This window comes from Canis lupus, chromosome 21 (genome assembly GCF_003254725.2).
Source record: "Canis lupus dingo isolate Sandy chromosome 21, ASM325472v2, whole genome shotgun sequence".
Classification (NCBI taxonomy): Eukaryota; Metazoa; Chordata; class Mammalia; order Carnivora; family Canidae; genus Canis; species Canis lupus.
Window position 1 is genome coordinate 18,966,890 of NC_064263.1, and position 20,157 is coordinate 18,987,046.

Genomic DNA, 20,157 nt, shown 5'->3' on the forward strand with positions numbered 1-20,157 from the left:
ATATTACCTGCAGCACTTTGTGGTTTTTACATTTCCAGGTCAGATATGTCCTCTGAACTTCAGACTTGTGTGTGCATCCAACTGCATATTTGACCTCACTACTCAGCTGTCTGACAGATATTCAAAATTAAGAGCTCCAACATTGAATTTCTTATTTCCATCATTTCATAATCTGTCTCTTTCCACAGTCTATCCCCTCGTAGAAAATTTCAACTCTGTCCTTCCAGTAGATCAACAAAATCTCTAAAGTCATTCTTGATTCTTCTTCTCTTTCTCTCATACTCTGCATCCAATCCACCAGCCGTTAATGGTGTTCCTATCTATAAAATATATTTGCTCCTCACCAGCTTTATCTCTATCACTCTGGACCAAGACAGTATCATCTTTAGCTTTGATCAATGGAAGAGGCTCTTAACCTGGTTCACTGCTTCCTATTTTGCCTCCTTCTGTCTATTTTCAACACAATGTAGTAATTTCTTAAAATGTAAATTTAATCATGCAGTCTTCTGCCCAAATTTCTCTAGTGGGTTTCCATTTCTCTTACAGCGAACCCAAATGCCTTATATAAAGCCTGTGAGGCTCTCTGCTGTGTCATTTGTCATACTCTATCCCATCCTCATCTGTCCCTGTTCATTCTGTTTCAACCATACTGGTCTCTTTGGGCTACCTTTCATTCATGGCACTGAGTTCCTTCCTCTCCATAAAATCTACTCCAACCCTGGCCTCATATCTCTGATAAAATTTCCCAATATAGCCTTCTCCAACCCTGTATAAAATTTTACTTACCCCCTTAACTGGCTGACCTATCCTTGATCTATTTTTCCACAGTATCTTTTACCATTTCATATATTACATATTCATTGGCTTGTTTTCTCTTCTCACTAGAATGCAACCTCTAAGGGCTGAGATTATGGTTGTTTCCTCTGCCTGTAGCCACCAGAGCAGTGCCTGGCATAAGAATAACACAGATAAATATTTGTTAAATAAACAAATGAATTAAGAGTGTTCTTTCTGCCCTTTCAGACCTCACAAGTTTTGTTCAATAAGTTCAACTGATATTTTGGACACCTAATCAGTGCCAGACCTGGCTCTGAGGCTGGGAATGTGTAACACATTAGGAAATGTGGCTTCTTTGTTTGGAGAGCTGAGAATCTGGTAGATGAGATGTATAGGAGTGTTGGACTAGGTGCCCCTCTCTCCTCTAGCACCACCAATACTTCAGGGCATGAGAAAGGGCCAGTAGGTAGGTAGCTAACTTGCGAAATGATTCAGAGATGAGAAGAACACTGAAAAGAGTGAAAGAGGGAGGGTGCAAAAGCTAATGTGAATGTATGGTGCCAAGTTGGACATCTATGGGCAACTGGAGTTCAAATCCACTATGCTCCTCTGAGATGTATGATAGACTGTGTCTCAGAATTATGGACCACCAGCTCCCAATCCCCACTACTTGAGGGATGCCCATGGTGTGGTTGCTCCCTCACGCTTCTAGGCTACGTATGCATGAGTGCCAGAGGTGTTGCAGGAGCTCCCAGGAGAAGTGAGAGATGCCCCTGCCGATTAACAAGGTACTGTTGGGCTCACATCTGAGTGCCTCTAGGCCACACCAATGGGCAGAGCACACGAGGCATCCAAAACAGTAAGTAAAATAAGCAAGAGTGCAAGAGGTGCTGTAATATGTGCTTAAGATAAGTAAAAATAAAATGCAGTTAAAGAATAAGGCAAGAAGAGATTGATCACAGCTTGGGACATAAGGGGATAGTAGCATAATTTTAGCAGGGAGCAGGAAAGATGGGTAGAAGTTAGACTGTGAATTCATTTCCATGCTTTTCATGAAGAAAAATCATGGGAAAAAGGGAATAACCCATTCATTTCAATCATTTCAATTCAACTCGTTCTATAAAGTTGATCTCACATGCCTGGGCATAGTAGGAGCTTAAAAATGTTTGATGAGTGATTATAAACCATAATATGGCACAAACTACGAAGGATAGAAGAGTTAGAAGAAAGGGGGATAAAAGTCCCATTTCTTTGCATTTACAGTCCAGATGGGGGAATCAATTTTTACATGTATTTTTATAGAAATGACACCATTAAATAATTGCATGCTGCTTGTTAATTATATGTCTTTCTTCTCTACACCCTAGTTTTTAAACTCCAGGTGCTATTTACAGAGTGACCCAGTAGAACTTCAGGACACCCTTTCTAAAAATTGGTATGATGTTAGTGCTAAAGTAGATGGCTTGTGCATGTTCTCAATACCTAATTGCAACAGATATACACATCCATGTTCTACTCATAAATTGGACTACTATCACAATTACCATAGACTAGGTGTCTAAAACAATGAACATTTATTTCTTATGGTTCTATGGGCTAGAAGTCTGGGATCAAAGTACCAGCATGGTCAGGTTTTTGGTGAAGCCCCCCTTCCTGGTTATGTTTTACATGGCCTTGCTGTGTGCATGCAAAGAGAGCTCTCCAGTCTCTTCCTCTGTTTAGAAGAGCATTAATCCCATCATAGGAATTCTCCCTTCATGTTCTCATTTAAACTCAATTACCTCCCAAAGGTCCCTCCAAATACCATCACATTGGGGGCAAAGATTTCAATATATGAATGGGGGAGTGCAAACATTTAGTCTATAGCAAAGTCTTTACCAATGTCTTCTTGTATTTCTTATCAGATTGCAAAGCTGGAATCTAAATACAACTTAAAAATGGTAGTGCATAGAAAGAACCCTCAGAAAGTGGGAATTTGGGGCAGCCCAGGTGGCTCAGCGGTTTAGCGCCACCTTCAGCCCAGGGCATGATCCTGGAGACCCAGGATCCAGTCCCACGTCAGGCTCCCTGCATGGAGCCTGCTTCTCCCTCTGCCTATGTCTCTGCGCCTCTCTCTCTCTCTCTCTCTGTCTGTCTCTCATGAATAAATAAATAAAATCTATTTTAAAGAAAAGAAAGTGAGAATTTGGACTATAATATCAGGAAAGGGATTCCAGACAATTCGACTTATAGACATAGCTTAGGAAGGGAAGAAAGATTAAGTTCAGAAGACCAGAGAACAACACTGTATAAATGCCCTTTATCCCCAGACACAGTGATGGGCACAAAGGTGCAAACATGGGCAAATGACAGCCCCTAACCACAAGGAATGCGACATCTAAAGTAAGCATGTTGCTAAGTAAACAATTGAGTATTGAGATGAGGACATTGATATATTTTGGTCCCATAAAAAACTTTATCCCCTTCATTTTTGCTTAAAGTATTGACCAAATAATATAAACAAACAAACAAACAAACTGATTTTATAAATATATACTGATAGATAGCTATTACACATAGGTACAGTTCCACCATAACCTGAATTTGTAATACAAATAGGTTTTTGTTAAATTAACATGTACACCACTTTTTTTTTTAATTCAAAATGTTTGATTTGAGTACTAGGTAGACCTATCTTTGTTGATAGATGGATGGAAAGATAAGTAGGTAGATGGATGGATGGATGGTTGGATGGATAAATAGATGATAAACAATCCTCAGCTTCAAGATGTCCCCACTCTCAACATAGAAGCAAGCATGCTAGTCTAAACCTAACTCTTGCACCTGCCCTGACTAGCAAGAAGTGAACGTTGTGGAGCAGGAAAAGATTGACAAACTGATGATCGAGATGGACGGGACAGAGAATAAATCTAAATTTGGTGCAAACGCTATTCTGGGAGTGTCCCTGGCTGTCTGCAAGGCAGGGGCTGTCGAGAAGGGGGTGCCCCCGTACCACCACATTGCTGACTTGGCTGGCAATTCTGAAGTTATCCTGCCAGTTCCGGCTTTCAATGTCATCAACGGTGGTTCCCATGCTGGCAACAAGCTGGCCGTGCAGGAGTTCATGATCCTTCCCGTTGGTGCAGCTAACTTCAAGGAGGACATGCACATCGGTTTATCACAACCTGAAGAATGTCATCAAGGAGAAATATGGAAAAGATGCCACCAATGTGGGCGATGAAGGCGGATTTGCTCCTAATATCCTGGAGAACAAAGAAGCTCTGGAACTGCTGAAGAATGCCATCGGGAAGGCCGGCTACACCGATAAGGTGGTCACCGCATGGATGTAGCTGCTTCCGAGTTGTTCAGGTCTGGGAAGTATGACCTGGACTTCAAGTCCCCTGATGACCCCAGAAGGTACATCACTCCTGACCGGCTGGTTGACCTCTACAAGTCCTTCATCAGGGGCTACCCACTGGTGTCTATCGAAGACCCCTTTGACCAGGATGTCTGGGAAGTTCACTGCCAGCGCTGGAATCCAGGTGGTGGGGGACGATCTCACCGTGACCAACCTGAAGCGGATTTCTGAGGCTGTGGGCGAGAAATCGTGCAACTGCCTCCTGCTTAAAGTGAACCAGATTGGCTCTGTGACCGAGTCTCTTGAGGCGTGCAAGCTGGCCCAGTCCAATGGGTGGGGCGTCATGGTGTCGCATTGCTCCAGGGAGATCGAAGATACCTTCATCGCCGACCTGGTGGTGGGACTCTGCACTGGGCAGATCAAGACGGGTGCACCATGCAGATCCGAGCGCTTGGCCAAGGACAACCAGATCCTCAGAATTGAAGAGGAACTGGGTAGCAAGGCCAAGTTCGCCGGCAGAAGCTTCAGAAACCCCCTGCCAAGTAAGGTCCAGGTGGCCTACCCTGTGGTCCTGAGTCGGCTGTTAGACCTCTGCTCTCCTGGGCAGCTCGAGGCCCCCAGCCCAAAGTGGCAGGGCCCTGTGCTAGTTAGCTGCCCTCTCCCCAACCCATGATGTTCTCAAAGCTTCCTTAGAATTGCTACAGAAGCCAGACTTGACCATCTGGAACCCTTCTGGGAACCCTAGCTCTGTAAACATGTGATTGGTCCAAATCATTGCTTTCTCACCTCACTTCCAACAAGCCAGGTCTGGAGCCAGGTCTGTCTACATAATAATCTCAAGGTGTCCACAGGCAAGATCCCCAGTGGTTTTATGTGCAGAATAAAAAGGCCTCAGTGACCCACAGGAAAAAAAAATAAAAATATAGCAATTGTCTAGTAAAGATACACATAATATTTAAGTGTAAAAGAGGAAGCTACAATTTTCTGCTTGAAACTGTGAGGTATGGATCTAGGACATTTTTGTTACAGGAAATGATTTTTGGGTTCGTTCTTTCAAGGGAAGAGTTTCAACATATGAAGATGAAGGATGGACATTTCAAGCAGAGGAACAGCAGAATCAAAGGACAAGTGTGAGTTTGCTTTGCGGTATGCTGAGGATCCTAGTAGGGGCTTGGGAGGAGCTTGGCAGTGCCAGCAGAGGCAAGACTATAGAGGCCTCCGAGGCTATGGAGCCTGGCCTTCATGATGTTGGACTACAATCCCCAGTTCTCACAAGGTGCTCCTTAGGACATGAGCCAAAGACATGTAACTGTGAAAAAGCCTTTGTCCTGGGACATGTTGCACATCAGCATATTAAATCTGCTAAAAAGTAAAGCTGTTTAATTTACTTCAATTCCAGCATTTTCCAAAAATCGCTAAAACACACAAATATTTCTTTCTTCACCCCTGAACATCCATTTGAATCCTGTAGAACACTCAGGGGACTGTTTGGAATGAAAAGGTACAAACAAGGCTTTATGCCATGCTGGCATCAATTTTGCCTTTTTAGATGTCACTCCAGCTACAGTGAGGGGCATGGAGAGGAAGCCTTCATTTTGGCAACAAGGAGATGACAGAGAAGCTGTCAGCACTTTAACTGGAGAATTGAAGTGGGATTTGGGTCCTGGTGACAGAAGTGGGTAAAGGGGCATATGGGCAAGTTTTAAGAGATGATTTGTTGAGATCTGGTCACTTATGGGCTTTGGGACACGGTGTGAAATTGTGTCTCGTGTTCTGACTTGTGGAATGGGTGAACGAATGAGATGCTAGCAAGGAGAGGGTCATCTTGAGGCCCCCTGAGTTAAAGGTCTCTATAGAAAAAGACACACTAGAATACTAAGAACCTTCCATCTTTCTAAGAAAATTCCTCCTGTTTGCTCCTCTGGCCGGCCCCAGAAGGCTGGCCCTGCCTTACCTCCTTCTGCATTGCTCTCCACATCTCACTGTCCTGCTGTCCTGAGCTTGTTCTCCAAGTATGCCATGCACATTCACAGCATACATTTGCTTCCACGGTTCTCTCGGTCTAGAATGATCTTCCTGACCTTATGAGTTAGGGATTGTCTTTAACTGGTAGTAATGGAGGCCCAATTACAGTGGCTTAAAAATGTGCAAATTTATTGTCTCACGTTTAAAAAAAAAAAAAAGTCCAGATGATGAATAGGCTAGAGAGTGTTTTTGACCTCACAAATTTAGCAGGTATGCCACTTTTTCTATCTTTCTATCCATAGTTCTTAGCAAGAGACTTTTATCCTCAAGGACACAGAGTGGTTGGTGGAGTTCTAGTCATCACATACATGTCAGGCAGAAAGTAGAGGAAAGAGAGACACAAATGTAATAATCTACATACTCTGTAACTGTATCCATTCAAGGATTCCCCAGTGAACTACCTAACAGTTCACCTTTGTGTCTCATTGACCGTCTCTAGATATAAGGTGACTAGGAAATGAAATCTAGTCTTTCCCTGTGATACATTGCTAACAACAACAACAACAACAACAACAAAAATGCAAAAGGGCAGGTTTTTTTTTGTTAGAAAGAAAGAAGAAAATGCATACAGAAGAGAAGTCTTTATAGTATTAAATGCCACATTTTATAACTCTGCTCTATTGATCTAGTTTCAAATCTCCCCCCAGGTCTTTGAGAAGAACTTCTTAAACTTGCCCTTCTGCCCTTCTGCATGCATGTTGCCTTCACTCAGCGCTTATTTGTGTTACGCTTGTCTCATCCTTTCTCATTTGTTTGGCTTATTTCCGCCAGCTCATGGTGACCAAGATCCACTTTTTATTAGTCCCTGTGTCATCTTTTGATCTCTCTGAACCTGTATCTGACACCATCCCTGGCCCCTTGTAGGAACTTAGGAGAAACTGAGTGTAACCCATGGTTCTCTTACATCAGGATGTCAGAATCACCCGGAAGGCCCATAAAAATACAGATGGGTGGAGTGCCTGAGTGGCTTAGTTGGTGAAGGGTCTGCCTTTGGCTCAGGTCATGATCCCAGGGTCCCTGCTTTCTCCCTCTCCCTCTTCCCTGTGCTCTCTCTCGCTCTCACTCAAATAAATAAATAAAATCTTAAAAAACAAATATAGGTGGTTGGACCCCATCTCAGTTTCTGATTCAGGTCTTGGTCTATGACCTGAGATCATGCCTTTCTAACAAGTTTGCAAATGATGCTGCTGCTGCTGCTGCTGCTGCTGCTGCTGCTACTACTGCTGCTGCTACTACTGCATCAGATCTTGTATTTTGGGCATCTTTGTTGTAAAGATCTCCTACCAAATCTTGACTCTCACCAGATCCCATGATCCATGGTACTTTCTTAGTCCCAGGCTGGCCAGCTATACATCTACCTTCTCCCCCACAGTCCCCATACTTTCTTCTTCTCTGCATTCTGACCTTTTCCCTCTCAGTAAAAGCATCCCAAATAAGTTGATGGTTTGTTGGCTGAGGGAGCCTTGTGTTGTAAATGGGAGACTGGCTGATGAAAGTCAAGAATGTAGTCTGAGTTAATCGTACTACACGTAGTCACTCAGCCTCCAGGGTTTCAGCCTCTGCCGCCATGACCTTCACCTACTACATTCTTTCTTCCCTCTTTTGGCAGTATGTTCAAAGAGTCCCATGTACACTCCCCTGTCAGCCCTCGGAGTGTTAATTTTCCTTGGGGAGGTTGTGTTAGCCCTGAGAAAGGCTGCTTGTTGCTGGGAGAACAGCTAACCCCACACAAATCCTCCCAGTGATGTTTATGAAATATTTCAGTTAAACTAAGAGATTTTCTCCAGGCCAGTAATTATTATCATTAACATTTAGATAAGTTGGCTGTTCCCTGCTCTGTATCACTCCGTGCTTCTATTCTCTCATAATGGAGTAAGATGGAGAGGACTGGAGAATCTCAGCCCAAATGTTCTTTGCTAATAAGGCCCACTGCCTCATTGAGGATGGTTCCTGTATTCCACACAGCTAGTATCAGTCAGTCTTCCTCCTCCTACTCCACCATATTCCTCTGCTTGGGTCCATGATGGTCCTGAACCCTCTTGCTTCTCATACATTCTCAGCCAAAAGAAGGTTCAGCAATCTTCCTTCTTGTGAACAAAAATGAACTCATTTGGGGCTCCTGACCTATGTGGGTGTCTTCTGTTGCTCCCTGACTCATACCCCAGATTCCATCTCTTACAACTGGGTAAAGAGTCGGGGACCCCAGTTTTGAGATTTGAGCACTCAAAGCACAGCAAACCTAAATCTCCTTCTAGACTTCTCAAATACCAGTATCTGTATTCTATGTCTACCACTTAGCTTCCCCACCCCCACCTCAAGTAGTTACCCATGCTTAGATATAATTCTAGCCAGTGTGTTCTTATCACAAAGCCTTAATCTAGTGGTATACAATGGGCTTTGGAGTCAGACAAAATGAGTTTCAATGTTATATGTTAGGTGCAGCAGGTTAAGAAACTGAATTGGATTCAAGCCTGCAAAGTGGAGATGACAGTGTATAGGCTTTAGTGGCCGGCAGGTATCAAAGGGAGCATACCCTTGCAAGAAAGTAGCATTACTTGTGCAGCTCTTTTGGGTCAGACACTTTACAGATGAGATTTGCAGGCCGGCCTACCAGTCTGTATCAAGAGCAGTCTCCTTAACTTTTAATTGCCCACCTTAGAATGGGTGGCCCATGGCTGACTTCATGGGCCAACTCCAAGCAATTCTATCCACGTTACAGTTTCAGTTATTTATTTTTGGTTTTCATTTTGAAAGTATTCATATTAACAACAAAATTGAAAAAGAAATAGTACCTTTCTTTTGTTTACCTTGTGCTTTTTTTTTTTTTTTTTAACCTTTCACCAATCATGAATATCTTGACATACTGGCTTTAAACATCTCGCTTGACTCCTAACTCTGGGAAATGAACAAGGAGTAGTGGAAAGGGAGGTGGGTCGGGGAGTGTGGTGACTCGGTAACAGGCACTGAGGGGGGCACTTGACGGGATGAGCACTGGGTGTTATACTATATGTTGGAAAATCGAACTCCAATAAGAAAATATACAAAAAAATAATAAAAAAATAAACATCTCTATTTCTCTCTCTCTGTCTCTCTCTCTCTGTCTACAGACCACACACACACACACACACATACACACATACACACATACACACATACATGCAAACACGTTTTTGTTTTTGTTTTTTCTAAACAACTTGAAAGAAGCTGTAGAGTTCAAATCAGGTTAATCCCTTCCTCTGAAAACTTACCATTGAAATGAACCATTAGCTACACCAAAAAAACCATTTTCATGGCCTGATGTGAAAACATTTTCCTGGCCCATGGACTTAAGGGGAAGTGGCTGGGAAATGTTTCCTGTAGTTTGGGGTCTATGTCTGTAGGCCAGTCTGACTTCTCCATCACTCCTTCTAAAACTTAGGAGAAATTCACAAAAGTAATGTCTGCAGAGGTAGTTGGGCAAGCAAATAATTAGTCACCCACACTGGGATACTTTTAAAAATGAATACTGAACAAGATTGCCCCTGGTTAATGGAGAAGGAAGATCACCTTCAGACCGCAGCACTTTTTGAGGCCCCAGAGCAGTAGGGTCAGAAGCCAGGAGATGTGTGGGTTTATGTTTAACTCATCATGTATTAGTTTGTGACCCTGACCACATTAGGCCTGGTTTCTCTGCAGTATTGCAGACAAAAACATACTTCTCACCATATTTTGAACAGGGTGAAACACTAAACAAATGTTTAGGAGGCTTATCCATGGATATTCATGCATTAATCAGAAAGGCAGCCTGATTCTATTTTAGTTTAATATATGCTCTAATGTCAAGCACAGTGGCTAGGACTTTACCATTTTCATAGAAATCCCTGGCCTTTCCCACCTCTTCACCATTTCATATGCCATTTCCTCTTCTGAAATGCCTTTATTCCTGTCATTGTCTCAGAAGCTACCTGTTCCAACATCCTGCTGAAATATCACTTCCTCTAGGAAGCCTTCCTAGATTTTTACTCACAGAAAAGCAGAAAAGAGATTTTTACTACTCCAAACACCCATGGCACCATGGTTCTCTCCTGTCTTTGAGAACCTCTGGTTACAGGTATTTTTCTGCATGAGGAATCTTCCACAGGAAACTTGATAGTACTTGAATGCAATAATTGTACCTTTTTTGTCTTACTTTATCTTACTTGGAAAAAATTAGACTACAGATGTCTTTCAATTATCTTTTAGCTTTAAGTAAAAGAAACTAGGCTCAAAATGCTTTAAATCACAAGGAAGTTTATTATCTCATGCAAGCAGAAGCAGAACCTGAGGAAAGCTCCTAGTGAAGACCCATCAATCAGGGCTCCCGCTTTGACCTCCTTTCATTGAAGACCACCGAGATTGCCAACAGAAACTAGATACATACATTTCCTTGTTTAATTTAGCCTACACAGAAAGAAAAAGGAAATCTCTCCCCTAAATAAGGATTATTGTCCTGTCTTTCAATCAGATTGGGTCAGTTTAGCTGAACTGTGCATGCAGACCAATAGCAGTTGCTACAAAAATGTCATGCTCCTGAAAGAGAATTCTGAAAAAATGGGCGTAGAATTTTCATGACTGGAGCACGTGGGTATCTCAGTCAGTTAACCATCCGACTCTTGATTTCAGCTCAGGTCATGATCTCAGGATCCTGGATCCAGCCTGCCATAGGACTTTGAGCTCAGTGGGAAGTCTACTGGAGGATTCTCTCCCTCTCCTTCTGCCCTTCCCCCTGTTCTCTGTCTTTCTCTCTCTCAAATAAATAAATATTAAAAAACGAAAAGAGAATTACCATAATTGATTTAGACTTTCAGTAATGGCTGATAGGACTTTTTGCAATGAGAAAACACTCTATTCTTCACTGGCCAGCATAGCAGCCACTGGCCACATGTGGCTCTTAGGTACTGGAAGCCTACAGGCACAATTGAGAAAATAAAGGTTTTATTTTAATTAATTTTAATTAATTTAAATAGCTAGAGGGCACCATATTGGACCGAACAGGAGAGTGATCAAGATACAGTCTGGAGCTGGAGACAGAGTCAGATTGTCCTGAGTCACATGGGCTGTAGTGGGCAAAGAGGAGCCATGAGTGAAAATGAGGTTCTGCTCAGGAAGGAACAGAGGGAAATGGGCTCTGATTGGACAAGCACATCCTCTATCCTGGGGCTGCTCAGAGTGTGGTCCATAGATCAGAAGCATAGAAAGCAGCTGGTAGTTTGCTAAAAAAGCAGAACCTTAATCAGATCAATGAATCGTAATCTGTATGCTCGGCATATAGCTCATGGTTTGGCATAAAGGCTCACTGTCTAAAGGACCTGGATTCCCAGCCTGACTCTGCCATTTATCAACTGTTAGTTAGGCAGCTCCCTTAAGCTAGGTCCCATTTTCCCCATCTCTAAAAATTGTGTAACAAAACTTGCCTCACAAGGTCATTGTGATTTTTGAAAATGAAATGTTCATGAAATGCTTAGCATAGCAGAGAATATCCATATATGCTCATTAAATCATGGTTTTGCTGGCCTGTCCTCTAGAAGAGAGTCTGTCTCATGCATGGAGAAATCGTCAGTCGTTGCCAAGACTGTACATAATAGATGTTCAATAATGTGGGTCGAAATAATAACAGCATGAATGACTGATTGAGTGAATGATTAGATAATCCAGTGCTTCCCAACTCACAGATGGGTCAATAGTATAAAAAAAATTTTTTTGTAATAAATATAATTACTTCACATGTAATATCAGATCAATATTTGATTTTTCTATTTTGATTGAAATAATTTCTTACCTTGATTCTCTTTCCTAGAACTTCATTCTTAAGGGGGAGCAAAAGTACCTTTTTTATTTTTTTATAAGATCTACGTTGCCAGGCTCTTATCTTACAGATCATTGCAAATGCCCTCTACATGCATGCCCCTGCTATCTTTGGAAGCATTTGTTAAAAGGGAAGGCACTCATGTCCACACTATAAATTAGGCATTTAGCCATGTGTTCCCTAGTGGCAGCCTTCACATCCCTGGCTTTTGGGCTTGCTAAAGTATTCAGGCATTTGACCTCATTGTCCCCCATAGACTCTGATCTTCCCAGTTTTCTACAGCCAGATTAGAAGCTTGTCCAGCACATCCTTTGCCCCTCCACCTTGTGAGACAGATGCCATTCTGCTTTGAGATAATGTACTGTATACATTCTTGTTAAGCCTAGTAAGCTGAGAACTACTGTGAATGGCCTGGTGTTAAGAAAGAGAACAGATCCTGCTCTAGATGACCAGAGTTCGCAGAAGGCTTTGCCAGTAATCTGGGATATGATCTATCATCTTGAGTGACTTACAGTGTCTTCAATCCTCCATGTTCTTATCTGTAAAAGGGGCCAAGAAAAGAAATAAACAACCCTCCCCCCCAAAAAAAAAAATTCACAATGTGTAAAACTTAAAATATTATAAAAATGTTAGACATTTTCTATTTCTATTCCTTATTGTACCTATCTATCATTCATTTATTCCTACAATCAGTTATTTACACACATTTATTATCTATCTACTATGTAGATGATTCTATACAATGTATCAGAGTTACCAAAGTAACAAAAGACATACTCCCTGACCTCAATTAATTAACAGTCTAGGATAAGACTTAAAAAAGAGGATCGTGAGCACAAAGATGGAACTAACCAGGGAAACATGAAGTAGTCAATAAATGCTTTCTGAAAAAGCAGATCTCTAAGGTGATTCTTGAGAGATGAGTAGAGATTAGCCAGATAAATAAGGGTGGAATGATACACCAGACTGGAGGAACAACAAATATTACTTTTATTTTGCTTTGTTTAAAGAGAATTATAAAAACATTTTGTCTACTTTAAATAAAAATCTAAAGATTTTTAATTCCAGAGGGGCTATTTGTCTGTAACACGGTCTCCTTTGTTTACCTGACACCTGATAGAAGTGAAATTCAGAAAAGTGCACAGGCATCTTCAAGGTCACACAGGCTGTTAGTGGTTAGCCTGACAACTACCAACACCTGATCCTGACCTCTCTCTCTCTTACATCATTCTGCTTCTCCAGCCCAGGGGCCAGGTGACAAGTTAGCATTCCTGGTCGCATAGACTCTCTGTCAACACCAAACACAAGTGAACAACCAATACTCCTCAGCCGCATCCAGGTCATTTGTCAACAGAATCTGTGTAATGGATGTTTGCTATAAGGAAGAATTTTAAAAATTAGATCTGGGACTTCTTAGCATATTCCCACCTGGCACTGCACTCACTTACCTTCCCAGAACTCTTAAGCTTAAGAAAAGCTTAATTAAAATCAAGTCAATGGAGAACTGACTGAGAAACTAACAAGACAACCCAGAAATAAATTAAGCTTTTTATGTTTCTCTGCCTTTTTGTTGTTCTGTCATTCTCAACCCAACCTTTGATTCATGTATACCATATATACATATGTATACGTGTATATATATGTGTATTATGCACATATGTATATGTGTATATATGTATATATAAATATATACACTTTATTTCCATGAATTAAATAAATAAGCTTCATCTTTCTTTGTATGCATATTTCATTTTCCTTCTAGTCACATACCTACCATAGCCTCTGATTTCAGAAGCTCATGTTAAGTCTGAGGCATCTGGGTGGTTCAGTAGGTTAAGTATCTGACTCTTGATTTTGGCTCAGGTCATGATCTCAAGGTCATGAGGTCAAGCTCCCTGTTAGGCTCTGTACTGAACGTGGAGCCTACTTAAGATTCCCTCTCCCTCTCCCTCTCTTTCTTCCTCTTCCCTCTTGCTTACAAGTGTTCTGTCTCTTTCTGAAAATAAACAAATAAGGGATGCCTGGTTGGCTTAGTGGTAGAGCATCTGCCTTTGGCTCAGGGTGTGATCCTAGGGTTCCAGGATCAAGTCCCACATTGGGCTCCTTGCATGGAACCTGCTCCTCCCACTGTCTGTGTCTGTGCCTCTCTCTCTCTCATGAATAATTAAATAAAATCTTTTTAAAAATAAACAAAATATTTAACAGAAGAAGAAGAAGAAGAAGAAGAAGAAGAAGAAGAAGAAGAAGAAGAAGAAGAAGGAGAAGGAGAAGGAGAAGGAGAAGGAGAAGGAGAAGGAGAAGAGGAAAAAGAAGAAGCTCCTGTTCACATCCATGTCCGCTGGCTTCTGACTTCTAAATTACTTTACTTGCAAATCCTGGTCCATGAATCTGTGGGTCAGGTAGGGAGCTTCTCTATGAGTGTATGCCAAGCACCCATATCACAATCCAGAGGTCAGGCATCCCTTCTGGAAGCTTCTGGAGCTGATAACTGGTCTTGGATGTGGATAGCAGGCATTTAGACTCATCTGTCTTGAAAATAACAGTCGTAGAAGAAAACACATTTACTTTAGCTGCATTCTCAGTATGTTCTGTGCAGAGGATGCCTGTAAGCCTTGCCTTAGCGGGGAAAACCGGAGAGGTGAGCTGGGAATGTCCCACGTCTTGATAACTTCTCAAGCATGCTTTGAAGAGGCAATGTTTGCTTTCATCTTACACTCAGAATAAATGCTTGGGGATCTAGTAGTATGTGGACAGAGTGATCTTGGCCAATAATCCTGAAGTCTGCAAGTCTTTCTTCTTTCTCCAACTTCCTTTCTTTTATCCTCTGATTTCTGCCTTCTTCTCCCATGCTTTTTCTCCTTCATTCCATTACTCTCTAATTGTTTTCTTTTTCACTTTTGCTCTTTTTCTTTCCTTCTTTGTCTCTCTTTCAACATGGACACTGACAATTTATTAGGTCCCAACTAAAAGCCAGAGACTTTTCTGGGCACAAGAGATACAAACACAAATATCACTTGAATAACTATAGACACAAGGAAGAAAATGTCCTATGGTATGTGGTTTTGTGGAAACACAAAGGAAAATGGGTGGATCTTAACTGGAGTATCAGAAAGGATTTGTTTTGGCAGGTAAGGTAACTGAAAGAAGCAGATGAAGAAGTAGCAGATATTTTAGGTCAAAGGAACAGCAGGAACAAAGGTACAGAATGTGAAACACCAAGATTCATAGAGGTGAGGCTGTAAGTAAACAAGTCAGGGGGCTTTTCAAGCCATGCTAAGGAGGATGGGCTTTATAAACGAAGGAATAGAAAGTCACTAAAGAATTTTGAGTGAGGTCATGATATAATCAAATCTCTGTGTTAGAAAACCACTCTCTGGTATGTGGAGTGTGATGTGGAACAGGCCCATTAGGATTCTATTGTATTCTTGAAATGAGAGTTGATACATATCTCATAAAGCCAGTGACATAGTAGATGGCATAGTGACACAGATAAAGAGGATAGAAAGGAAAATATATTAAGGTGGCAGAAGCTTTAAAACTTGACATATGCTTAAATGGAAGAATGAGTAAAAGGAAGTGGTACAGTATGATTACAAATTTTCAGACCCTAGAATTTGGTTGGATATTGGAAAAGTTCACGAAAATGGAGATGAGGAATGAGGAGCTTCTATATGGAAGGGTTATAAGCATTTGGGGTTGAAGTACCTGTGGGACATACATTAACAGATAACTATATTGATCTGAAACTCTGGCAGTCTCTGATTTCATATTTGTAATGGAGAGATTGCATTTAGTTGTTGTTTTCATTAGAAATTGTATGTAAATCTCCTAGCAATCTCTTAGCACATAAATTCTTCTAAAATATTAATTATTCCTTCCTTCTCCTTATATATGCCTGTATATACGCCGATGGTGCTCTGTTTGTACCTCTTAAGGATCCTAAGGGGCTGCATGTATTCCTTAAGAACTTTTATGAAGGGGTTGCCTCCTGGAGTGAAACCCTAAGATCAGCCACACATAGAAGGTCAGAGCAGAGATAAGTAATTGACACTATCTTGGCTCCTGGGTTGGTCTAATTAAAGGTGAACTTATCTAAAGAGTACTTCCTCATGTTTTTCTTTATCAGCAAACAGGTTTGTTCTGTGAATCCCTTCAGCCATTAATATCAGAAGAAAGGTGAGGGCCAAGGCCACAAAGATAGAGAAGGCTAGTGAAAAGGAGGGACAGAGGACTTTGAGTTCTACTTGTGATGCCAAAAGGAGAGAGATTAGAAGGTCCTTTAGCTTAGGTAAGCTGTCTGACTCCTTCAAAGAGCCCTCACCTAGAAGAGGTTGGGCTGAAAAGACAGCAAAACAGCCCCCAAGAAGCCGTGGGAGAATAGAAGAGACAGGCTGTTCCTCTTCCCTGCTCTAGGTAGCCAGGGAGGATGGCAGAAAGGAGAGGGAGAAGCCTTCAGGGGGCTAACTCTGCAGAGAGTGCAGATCCAGGGGTTCCCAAGTGACTTGGGGCAGGAGCACCAGAGGTGTGGAGAAAATGATGGACACTCAGAGGTCAGTGGCCAAAATGAGGCAGTTACTCAGTATGGAGTATCTCAAGACAAGAGACTGTCATCCAGCACTATAGATTTCATCAGTAGATGCCAATGCCATGCTTAAAACAAAGACATACATACATAATGCATTTAAAAAATTTTTACTTTAAAGAAGAAACAGGTGCAGAAGGGCCCATTCAAATCTGGAAGATACTAGTAAGGACATGCCCCCAAGCTAGAAATCCTCCCATTGCTGCCATGAGGTTGTGTGACCTTCCCTCTGCACCAAAATGCCATGCGAAGGAGAGAGTGGAGGCCAGGAGACCCTTTGGAGGAGAGAAACAGCCAGTGGTTGAATGTTGAATTTGATCAAATAGTTTCTCCAAAGAGAATGTGTTTGGTGGAAATAACCCACAATATCTTAAAGAGGATAATGGTGACTAAAGATCTCACCCTTTGACCCCACTACTTCTGGGAATAAAAGCTTGTAAAATATTTCGATCAGTTCCTTTTCCTAAAGGAACAGCAACATTCTTTTGCACACCTAGGTGGTAATGAATAAATTTTAGGCCCAGCCACACAATAATATAATAATCAAATCCAGCAAAAATGGAAGACTGTGAACCCTGGGAGTGCAGCTGAAGCAGCATTTTAGGTAGCAAACATTCTGGGCCAGTCAGAGCATTGATCTCAAAGGCAAAATGATTTTCAATGTAGAGGGGGATTATGGCCTTGGAGCTTCAAGTATTTCTGATCCCCTTGGCAAAACCATCTCTACTGTGAGAATGTTGGATCCTACCATGCTCCCTGGTACTAACTAGCTTCTGATTCATCTCACTCCCTCGTTCACACTCCACAACCACAGAACCACTTTCTTGATCATCTCTTGGCTCATCAGGTTTATCTTCAGGAAGTAGTGTTCTGGTCACAGGAGGTTTGGAATCTGTCTTTCATGGTACACTTAGAAGTGGCTTATAATTTGGTTTCCCATGTAGCTTGACTCCAGGAAGAAAATTTGTTGATTGTCCGTCCCAGTGCAAACTTCCTACTCTCAGAAAGTTCTATTTTTCAAACTCCTCCCTGTCTCCACTGCTCCCACCCTAGTCCAAACTACTGGTCAACCCTCACCTAGACAGCTATACAGCCTCTTGGTCATTGTTTCTGCTTGGCCAAATCTTTACAACTGAACTCAGATCATGTGACTTTCCTGCTCAAAACACCCCTGTGGCTCACACTCAAAATAAATTCTGAACTCCTCACGTCCCCTGTGGAGGCCGAGAAAAATTAAGGCCATCCCACCTCAAGTTTAGCATTAGCACAAGTGCAGCCATCTTAGGCCCCTGTGAATAACAGCTGAACTTTATGGCAAAAGCTGCAGAATGTCCTCAATGTCCTCTGGCAGGGAATCCCATATCAGAAAGACAACAGAGCCCACACCTGTGGTAGAAAGTCCCATATTAGAATGAGAACAGAGCCCAATGGCCTTAAAAGCCCCATATCAAAATGTAAACAGAACTTGAGAAATTCCTCCGCCCCTTCTGAAAATCCCCTAGACCAGCCTATAAGAAAACCAGCTGTAACCCACTTCGGGGTCCAAGTCCCTGCTCCGCTGTGTGGGATATACTTGGACCCAAGCTCGAGCTTGTAAATAAACCCTCGTGCGCTTGCATGCTGTCGGCTCCTTGGTGGTTTCTCAGATTCGCAATCTTGGGCACAACATCCCCCATGAGGACCTTCAGGTTTTGCCCCTGCCCACCTCTGCATCCTCCCTCCTGCCTCTCTCTCTCTCTCATTCATCTCCTCTACCATATCGTCCTTGTCGCCTTGTCCCCACACCTGGATCTTCAAGGCGACGAAACTTTGCCTTTCTCCCTATAGTGTCCTAATCACAGGTGCTCTCCCAACCTTCATGTGTTTCCTCAGGTGTCATCTCATCTTCAGTTCCTGACATAGCCCCTCTTCCCCATTACTTCTGAACATAATATCCGACCTTACTCTTTTTCAAAGCATTTATCACTGCATAAAGGTATATATTACATATTTTTTATTTATTTTTTTATTTTTTACTCCTCCACTATTGCTCAAAAGCCTAACAAAGATTAAGTTTACTACTGTGTCCCTCACTTCCAAAATAGTACTTGGCACACAGGAGTTCAATGAATACTGAATGAATGAATGTAGAACAGTATTAGCTTTCTGATTCCACCTATGATCCTCTGTGCACGTTAGATTTCTCTCAACCCTGGGGACTATAGTGAGTCTGTCTCTAGTTTTCTAAGCCTGGAGTAAGATCCTGGAATATAGCTAAGAGAGAAATGTGGTTTCCATCTCTTACTATGAAGTCAAAATGGGTTTGAATGCCAGGACTCTACACAAGACACCCTTGTTGGGCTTCTGATACCACTCCTTATTCCTGGCCACAATTCTCTGGTCATCTCACACTCATCTATTGTGCTTGTTGGACCCAGAATTTCTCTGAGGCAAGACTTGCTTACCAAGCACCAAGCACAATATCTTGACAATAATATGTCTTCAAAGATTAGCTGTTTAAGTGATTGCCCCCTCCCTTATGTTCTTCTTATCTTTACCTCTCTCTTTTGCTTATAGTGGCATGCATTTAAATTTCCTCCTGTCTTTACTACTCTATGATAAAGACGATGGGTAATCAGAAAGTTGAGGAAAGGTAGCACACTTAAAGGGTAAACTTTGGACTCAGATCTGAGTTTGAATCACAGCTTCCTAATTTACTATTTGTGTGGCCTTGCACAAAATGGTCAACCTCTCTGGCTCTCTCTGCTTCGTGTATCAAATATGGATGATGCTAGCTACTTCTCAGGGATGTGAAAGGAATTAAAGATAACACATGCAAAGCACCTAGCAGGTGCCTGTTAACCTGTTTAACTTCCTACCACATTCAGCAATTCCAGGTATGGTTCCATGGATGGTAGACAAGTATATGCTTGGAAGCTTAGACTCTGAAGCCAGATTGACTTGGCTCAAAGCCTGTGCTCATTACTTATGCTCTCCAGTGCATGCCACATAAACTCTCTGTCCCTCAGTTTCCTCATTACTAAATAGGTAATAGCCATACCTACATCACAGTGTAGGGCTCAGCAATTAGTAGATTCTAAACACACACACACACACACACACACACACACACACATTTTTGGGTATTAGTGGACATGATGTACCTTTTTAGTTGAAAATGTGTAATAAAAAAATTTAAAAAGCTCATCAGGATATTCTTACCTCTCTACATGCTGGAAATTCAACTCTCCTCCTTTGACTTTCCCCTCTAAAACCTCTTCATTCCCTCATCTTTCAGCTTATTTTATCTCTTTAATATCTCATTGAAAAGTATGTCTTTCTCCTCGTATTCAGTATTTTTTTGTGTCATTATGAGCTGTAACTAGCGGATCCAGTCTGTGTGAATGATTCTTTATCAAATAAAGCTGAGTTACAATGTACTCTTGGGAGCAAAACCTGAACTTTGGTGTTTTTTCATCAAATCATATTTATTAAGATCCTGTGTTCCTAGCAATATGCTATTCTTAAAAATATTTCAAATATAAAAATTCCGCAATCCCATATTGAGAGAGGCTTTAGAGACACAAGTAACAAAATGAAAACAACTGTTGTGTTATAGCTATGACCATGTAG

At 41.7% G+C, this 20,157-nt stretch overlaps 1 protein-coding gene and 1 pseudogene across 1 annotated transcript in view; both read left to right on the plus strand.

Moving 5' to 3' along the window:
• TENM4 (teneurin transmembrane protein 4) overlaps positions 1–20,157 on the plus strand; it is a 2,722,049-nt gene that overhangs the window by 1,238,981 nt on the left and 1,462,911 nt on the right. The window lies entirely within an intron of this gene.
• On the plus strand, positions 3,600–4,847 carry LOC112641939 (alpha-enolase-like; annotated as a pseudogene).